Source organism: Mangifera indica, chromosome 6, assembly GCF_011075055.1.
Source record: "Mangifera indica cultivar Alphonso chromosome 6, CATAS_Mindica_2.1, whole genome shotgun sequence".
Taxonomy (NCBI): domain Eukaryota; kingdom Viridiplantae; phylum Streptophyta; class Magnoliopsida; order Sapindales; family Anacardiaceae; genus Mangifera; species Mangifera indica.
Window position 1 is genome coordinate 4,165,565 of NC_058142.1, and position 9,364 is coordinate 4,174,928.

Sequence of the window (9,364 nt, forward strand, 5' to 3'; positions counted from 1 at the left end):
GAGTGGAATATTAATATGTGGAGACTCAAGATTGCAAAGGGTGGAGATAGCCCGTATATGTTTAGCACGAATAATTATGTGGGTAGACAAATATGGGAATTCGATCCTGATGCAGGCACACCCGAGGAGCTAGCTGCGGTTGAGGAAGCTCGCCAAAATTTCCACAAAAATCGACATAAGGTTAAGCCAGCCAGTGACTTACTTTGGCGATTACAGGTACAATTCCCTTTCATTGATCATAATTCTAATTTCAAAGTAGCATACATATTAATTATCAGTTGGAAAAAAACACACTCTAGATTTGTTTAATTATTATTATTATTATCATTATTTTCCTTGCAAACATATTAATGCGGGTTTCGTTGCGCTAACTTTCTCTGGACAAACGTAGTTCCTGAGGGAGAAAAACTTCAAACAAACAATAACACAGGTGAAGGTTAAGGATGGTGAGGAGATTACGCATGAAACTGCAACGATTGCTCTGCGAAGAGCTGCCGACCACTTTTCAGCTTTACAAGCCAGCGATGGCCATTGGCCTTCTGAAAATGCTGGCCCGTTATATTTTCTTCCTCCTTTTGTGAGTGTTCTTGTTATGCTGATTACTTTTATCTTCTAAAGTTTACTCTTAACTACTCTTACAGAGAGATTCTTGCCTCTATTTTGAACTAGGACAGATCAATTTGCAACTAAAAACTCCACTGATTTAATGGTTTCTAACTCTTATACATTACGAAAAGTTGGGTTTGTTTAGTGTTGGTGAGTCAAATAAAAAGAAAGAAAGTCTCACATAAAATAAAATTGAGTAAAATGAGCGGTATATAATTGTATGAATTGAATCTTAACATAAATCAATTAATTTTGTGTAATATAAGTTTCAATCTCTATACTTGTAAATCTAATATATTTTCAACATTTACTAGTAAAAGTTTTTCCCCATCTCTTATGCACATTGCAGGTGTTGTGCTTGTACATTACCGGGCATCTGAATACTGTATTTACGTCTGAGTATCACAAGGAAATACTTCGTTACTTGTACAATCACCAGGTTCGCAATGAAAATTAGAACAACTCTTAAGTCTCAACGTTAAATTAATTGTACTGTCTGATAATGCAGCATGAGGATGGTGGATGGGGAATACACATAGAGAGCCATAGTAGCATGTTTGGTACAGTTTTTAGTTATATTTGTATGCGTTTACTGGGATTAGGACCTGATGATGGTGAAAATAATGCTTGTGCGAGAGCAAGAAAATGGATCCTTGACCACGGTGGTGTAACATATGTACCCTCTTGGGGCAAAAATTGGCTTTCGGTATGACATATATTCTAAATGAATAACGTTAATTTTGTGTATAAACAATAAACAAAAACGATGATATATCACCGTATGATGAAGTATTGTTTTATTTTTAATTCAAAATCACCAATTCACATAGTGATATATTATCGTTTGTGTATAAATTTGTGATCATTGTTTATACACTTAGTTTTATTAATCTTAATTTGAAGATCGATATTTTATCATTTTTTGTATGCCACAGATTCTTGGTGTGTTTGACTGGTCTGGCACCAACCCAATGCCTCCAGAGTTTTGGATGCTTCCTTCTTTTTTCCCAATGCATCCAGGTATTTTGTGCATATTAAGAAACCATGAATTTATGCATATGGTAAATGTCAAATGCAATAGTATTATGAAATAAGATTGTCACAATTGTTTGAAGCCTTTTGTTATTGGTAGAGGATTTTCCTTTTCCGCTATATAACTTCAATATTGCTATTTTGTTGGTGCTTGATCTATAGTTATTAAATTTGCCTTTTCCTATTTAATGCAGCAAAAATGTGGTGCTTTTGTCGATTGGTTTACATGCCCTTGTCCTATTTATATGGTAAGAGATTTGTTGGTCCAATAACCCCACTAATTCAACAATTAAGGAAGAACTTCATACTCGGCCTTACAATGAAATCAACTGGAGGAAAGTGCGTCATCTATGTGCAAAGGTTATTTTCCCTTGCTCCTTAGACTATAATGGCAAATATAATTTTTCTATATATTCTCCACATGTTTTCTCAAATGCAAATCTTATATGAAATATATAAGACAACATTTTTTTAACAATAAAACTATGTTTTCTTAATTTTGAATAGACAATTGGATTTCCAAATAGTATGTCATTATATGATTGAATGATTTTGAATTAAAATAAGATAATATGCAATCATTTAATGAACTATCTACTGAGTACTCAAAGCTTGGTGAATATAGAAATGTTATTTTTTTTATACATGCCAAATCTTAGAAGCACTTCATATATAATTTCTTTTCCCCTATTATTTTTGTCATAATTTTTTTTTTTAATTTTGAACTGTACCTTTTAGCATTTAATCATGGATTTGTCAGAGACTGAAATGCATCAAAAGCTTGCATGTTTTATGTTGTTACAGGAGGATTTATATTATCCCCATCCATTGGTACAAGATGTACTTTGGGATAGTCTTTACTTAGCAACTGAGCCTCTCCTAACTCGTTGGCCTTTGAACAAATTGATTAGAGAAAGGGCTCTTAAAGAAACAATAAAGTTTATTCACTATGAAGATGAGAGTAGTCGATACATTACCATTGGAAGTGCCGAAAAGGTAAAACTATTCAAATATATGTATGAATTCATGATCCAGTTGATACTCATACTTAAGCCACTTGAATTGGATAGCCATTGTGTATGCTCGCTTGTTGGGTTGAAGACCCTAATGGAGACGCCTTTAAAAAGCATCTCGCCAGAATTGCTGATTACATTTGGCTCGGGGAAGATGGAATGAAGGTTCAGGTTTGTACTAATTCACTGCATCATTGATAGATTTAATGAATTTAAAATCGATGGATTGTGCTTCAATTGATTTAACACTTGCGATCATTTTGTAGAGTTTTGGCAGTCAAGTGTGGGATACTGCATTAGGCCTTCAAGCTCTGATTGCAAGCAACCTGACTGATGAAATTGGACCTACAGTCTCTAAAGGGCATTACTTTTTAAAGCAATCTCAGGTTTCATATATAAAATCTTTTAGGCATTGCTTCAATTATTTCTTTTTCCTCTTGATTTATTGCTTTGGACTTCACTGAATCATGCCAATGAATTGTAATTTTGAAGATCAAGGATAATCCTTTAGGTGACTTCAAAAGCATGTTCCGTCACTTTTCCAAAGGAGCATGGCCTTTCTCTGATCAAGATCATGGATGGCAAGTTTCTGATTGCACTGCAGAGTGCTTGAAGGTAATCAATCAATTTTACCCATAATCATATATAATAATTTTCTCACAACTTTATTTCTGAGTTTCCATAGTGTTGCCTACTTCTTTCAATTTTACCTGCCGAAATCGTCGGAGAGAAAATGAAACCTGAGAGACTATATGAAGCTGTCAACTTTATACTTTCTCTTCAGGTAAATGTTCGATAGTTCTCCGAATTTTTTATTAATTTTTCTCATGTGATTAATTTTATTCATTATTTATAGAGTGAAGACGGAGGATTAGCAGTTTGGGAGCCAGCAGGTGCTTCCTTAGTATTGGAGGTATCTACATAAAAAATATGAATTGACTGTATTTTTGTTGTTATGATATCGGGATCCTTTTGATATTTCTTTCTTTCTTTGGTTTTGTTTATTCCTCTTCAGTGGCTCAATCCTGTAGAGTTTCTTGAGGACCTTGTTGTTGAGCATACGTAAGATTAAAATCATTTCCCCTTTTGCAAACTACAAATTATTCATGTTAGTGTGAATTCTTGCATTAATGCTAATTAAATAAGTAATTCAGGTATGTTGAATGCACAGCATCAGCAATCCAAGCATTAGTTTTATTTAAGAAATTGTACCCACATCACAGAAAGATAGAGATTGAAAATTTCATCAAAAAGGCTGTACGATACATCGAAAAGGAGCAAACTACTGATGGTTCATGGTACATGTTACTTGTTGTGGATGGTAAAAAATTTTTGCATCCTCTCATAATAAAGTTCACAAATGGACAAACATGTTTATAGGTATGGAAACTGGGGAATCTGCTTCATCTATGGTACTACTTTTGCCATTGGAGGTTTGGTTGCTGCTGGGAAGACTTACAACAACTCTTTGTCTATTCGAAAAGCAGTTGATTTTCTGCTAAATTCACAATGTGAAGATGGTGGTTGGGGAGAGACATGTATCTCCTGCTCAAAGAAGGTAATTTCTTTTGTATATATAAACACACATTAGTATTCAGTATGAGTTTCTTCACTATAGATTAGAAAAAAAGTAATGGTATGTGTATAACCAAATTGTACTTAAAATTATAGGAAATGAAAATAATTACATAACTTAATTATAAACTGTTATCTTATATAAATTTATATAATCTGTTTGTACGTATAGTTTTATTTATTAAAAAATCTTTAATAAAACTAGTCAAAATAGGTTAAGACCACACTCTTATATAGTATTATATTATATTGTCCATTTGGAACTCATTTTTTCCATTAAATGAGCTCTATATCATGCCTCATAAGAGTTGAGTTCATCCTAATTGCTTGGTGATACAGATATATACGCCACTTGAAGGAAAAAGATCGAATTTGGTACAAACTGCATGGGCTGTGATTGGTTTAATTCATTCAGGCCAGGTCAGCTCATAACTGAAATGTATATCTTATGTTGCTAATTGACTCTCTTTACAATTCGGCATTGAATTAATTTTAGTATTCATTTCATAAGATAGGCTGAGAGAAACTCAGCACCAATTCATCGCGCTGCAAAGTTGTTGATAAACTCTCAGCTGGAAAATGGAGATTTCCCCCAACAGGTAACGATATATCTTACTCTAAGCTGAATTTCCCTGAAAATATATTGATAATATAAGATGTGAAATTGGTAACATAAGCATAAGATTTATAGTAAACTGATGTCCATTATTTTTTTAAAATTTTTAATGGTATAGGAAATTATGGGAGTTTTCATGAGGAACTGCATGTTGCACTATGCAGAATACAGGAATATATTCCCAATGTGGGCTTTAGCAGAATACAGGAATAAAGTTTTAATGCCCAACAATTAACACTTAAATTAGTCAAGCAGAAGCAGTGGATTAAAATTTTAGCGAGTGAAGAACCGATTAAATAAGAGTTGTTTATAGATGTGTAAATCGCATCAACATATCTGTAAAATTTTGTGTAATATAGCACTATAAGGTTTGACTATTATGGATTTCAAGTTTATGTAAATCGCATCATAGTTTATGGATTTCAAGGAAATAAAAGTTTCGAAGTTTTGACTCCGGTTCATGTTTGCTCATATTGCCAATTGAGACAGAGGGTTGATCAATGAGTTATAAGTTGCTGATGAAGCCAATGCCAGTACGAGGAAAAGAACAAACATTTAAATAAATTATAAAAACATTTTCAACAATACAAAAAAGAAAAAATGATCAAAGATGGGTGTTTTTTATGCTGATTTATGCCATTTGCATTGTTGTGATTCTCTCAAAAAAGATGAATGCAACTAACACTCAAATTTTTTTAAACATATGTTTATGATAAGTTAACAATATGCTATCAAAATAATTGTTATTCATACAACTGCATGTAAATTCATACAATAAAAATTGATTTAACGCATTCCATTAATGATTAAAAAATTATCATATTTTATATCCCATTGTATCAAAAGAAAAACCTAAATAAAACCATAAACTTGTTTAATTTAGCCAGCTTTCATATGCTAAATTATTTCTCAAAAGCAAACTAGATACAAATGCTATTATAAAAAAAAAATAGTTATATTAACTTAATTATAAGATTCTTGCATTATTAGAGGACTTTGACCATACATTATAGTGATTTTCCATATTAACCTAATTATAAGGATTCTTGCATTATTGTAGGACTTTGACCCTCAAATTTAATGATTCTCTTAATCATAGTGATCGTACAAATTTTATATTTTTTCATTTTATAATCTTGTTTGTATTGTATAAATAGACAATTCAATATACTATTAGACACAGAGTTGAATATACCATTTTTAGTTCATAAAATAATATCATAACTCATATGAGCTTTGATACCTCTATCTTTTTGTTTATAACAATAACTTTATTTCCCTAAAACTACACAGATACATGTTTCTGTTTCTTTTATGATTTGATTTTTTTGGCTAACATGTGCTTTTATAAATTCTGCCATAACATGGTGCAAATTGATATTTCCAAGCCAATTACCACACCATTGATTGGATTTAACCACAACCTATAGGTTCAACGGATGAAAACTCTTTTAATTAGATAAAAACTTTGGCGTGTTATTATTGGAGGTATTATTAAACTTGTGCAAGAGAAAGATTAAACTTGCACTTAGTTTGTAATGGACTTAAAGATTAGGATAACAAAAATCACATGGTTTTATAACACCTCTATTACCCCTATTCATATTCAATTTGCTGAATTTGACAAGCTTAAATTCGAGTCTAAAAGTTCAAACGAACTTAAATTCGAGTCTAAAAGTTCAATATTTTCGAATTTGAGTTTTAGAGTATTCAACTTGTAAGTTTAAAATTTTAATACAAAATGATATTATTTTGATTAATATTTATTAAAACGACATTGTTTTAATAACAAGTTAAACTAAAAACTCGATTTGAGTTCGAGTTAAAATCAAACTCGAGTTTGGTTTTATATAAATCGAATCAAGCTCAAACTTAAACTCAAATAAGTTAAATTCAATTTGAATCTAATCCTAAATTAAAGTGGGATTATCCAAATTATTTTTCATTTTAAAAAATTGTTATAGCTTAAACGTTTATACATATTCCTAAAAGTCTAACTTCCAAAAATGAGTTATTTAATATAATTTCCTTTAAAGTATTTTATAAATTTTCTCTAAATTAGTCACTAGAATTTATTTTTAAGAAAACATCTGGAATTCATCAGAATTTTGCATGTTCAGCATCTGATTGTAACCCAATTACAAAGGTACTTTGAAGTTAGGTTGCGTGTTAATTGAATTAAGATAAAGTTAGAATTAAGAAAAGTAAAACTTAATTAATTAATTAATGTTGTTGTGTGAGTTAAAGTTGGTCCCACAACGTGCCCAATTACGAGTTATCGCGATTTTAGGCACAGGATGAGAAGGAGCAAACTCGAAGCCCTAGATTAAAAAATTGGGTTAGGCTGGAAAATATTATAATTGAGTAATTAGGTACGGAATTGAAATTATAGAGTACAAATCAAAAGAAGTATTGAAAGGGACAACTTATAGTTTCATTTGCTGTCATCTTTGTTTTGGGTCACATGGCATTGGACAAGTCTGGACAAATAAGATAAAGGCCCTTAATTACCAAGACTGAATTAATTAATGTATGGCTTCTTCTCACTGGTAAAATCTTTCTTACACTCTGGCGTCGCTTAATATTATCAGACCATGATTATAGCGGTGTGAATATATACAAATTGAGTTTGAATATCTTTTATGTTGAATATCTGGCGTCGTTTAGTTTAGTTTTGAATTTGATGCAAGTTTATTGAATAAAATTTAGATATAATTTGAGTTTATGATTCAAATTTATAATTCAGATGTATGACTTAAATTTATAATTTGAATTCATAATTTATTAAAAAACGATATTATTTTATTTAATAATAGATGAAACAATGCAAATTATGAACTAAATTTAAAATGAATCAAATTATTTATCTAATTTAAGAGTTAAAATGAGTTAAAATCTCTCTAATTTAAGTTTGACTTAATTTTAAAAATAAGACAAATTTGACTTGAATTTGAATTAAATTTAACCTAAACAAATTTAATTTGAACTTGATTTAGTTAAATCAATTTTTAAATCTGAATTAACTCAGTTCAAATTCAATCTTAATTATTCTTTTATATATAGTTCACGTCAAGGTTAAAAACTTTCTTTTGTTTATTTATTTGTTGGCCAAAGGACTATTTCCCACCCAAGGTATACTTTTTATGTACATTCCCATCCATTAACTTTGAAAAGTCCATTTACCTGTCCATAGACTGTTAAAAAAAAAATAGATTTAAAGACAAAATCATCATTTTATCTGTAATATTAAAAAATAGACGTTTGGAAACATCTTCCAGACGGAGACAAAATCGTCATCTTTGTCTGGGAAGACGAAGAGCTTCGTCTGGGAAGACTAAGAGCTTCATCTCCCGACGAAGCTCTTCAACTTTCCAAGCGAAGATGACATCAGATCTGGGTCGATCAGCATTCCAAAGGAGAGAAGAGAGGTTGTTGGAGCATGGTGGTGCATCGAGAATGCTTCGTCGTCGGTAATGACGCTGGATTTGACGTCGGGATTAAAAACTAAACCCTAAGGGGGGGGGGGGGGGAATTCTATTTTTCAAAACTTGGCCTAGGAGAAAATGGTTAGTTTTTAGGGGTTAGGGGGGGAAATAGATAAAATTTTAAGGGATTAGAGTTTCGTTAAATTTAATTGCTCATGAGTGAATATTTGATATTTTTAAAATTAAAAGAGTGAAACTTGAGAATGTAGCATACTTTGGATGGAAAATAGTCCTTTGGCCTTATTTGTTTATATGGAACTACAACTACCTTCCTCTTTATGTTTTTTTATAATTTTCTAGTTTTCTCACAATCTCCATGAACTAATTTTCGCTATTGCCATAAGCCCGTACTCAAAGGACAAAGAAGAATCGACACTGTTTTTTTTCCTGCTCTTATCTCTCCTTTGAAGTTCTAAATGCACAGAAAAATTTGTTCCCATATAAACTGTACAAATTCTTATATACAACTTTTAAAATTATTAAAATATTTTATTTAAAAAGTTTAGATGAGTCAGTTTTATTAGCTCATTTGACTAGCCAATGTAATTTGTAAAACCATCTAATAAAATAAAAATATTAAAAAACCACTTTTTATGATAATAATTTTTATTTTTTAATAACAAAAAATTTTATCTGAATTAAACCATTTCTTCCAAATTAAATCAATTATTCCAAATATAACTAATGATAGTGATTATTGACTAAGGATAACGTGTAATTACTAATGACTATCAATAAAATAAGATAATAAAAATAAATTTATAAATATATGATGATGTATATCGATAAATTCTTGAAGGGTCTTATATTAACTTATGTAAGGTTGGTGATTTTATTCTATTTTAATATTTGTCTTTATTTATTCTTTATTTTACGTCCAAGTTCTTTATACCAAACAAGATATTTGACAGTTTGAACGTACAATCTTAATGGTTTTGTAATAACTTCTCAACTCATAACTCAGTTTGTGAATCATTGTTTTTTAAGACCAAAAAAATTTAGAAAAGAAAATAGTCTAGTGAATACAAGAATTTTGG

The 9,364-nt window shown here is 30.6% G+C and overlaps 1 pseudogene; it reads left to right on the forward strand.

Moving 5' to 3' along the window:
* Positions 1 to 5,307, forward strand: LOC123217894 (annotated as a pseudogene).
* Positions 5,308 to 9,364: the final 4,057 nt, after the last annotated feature.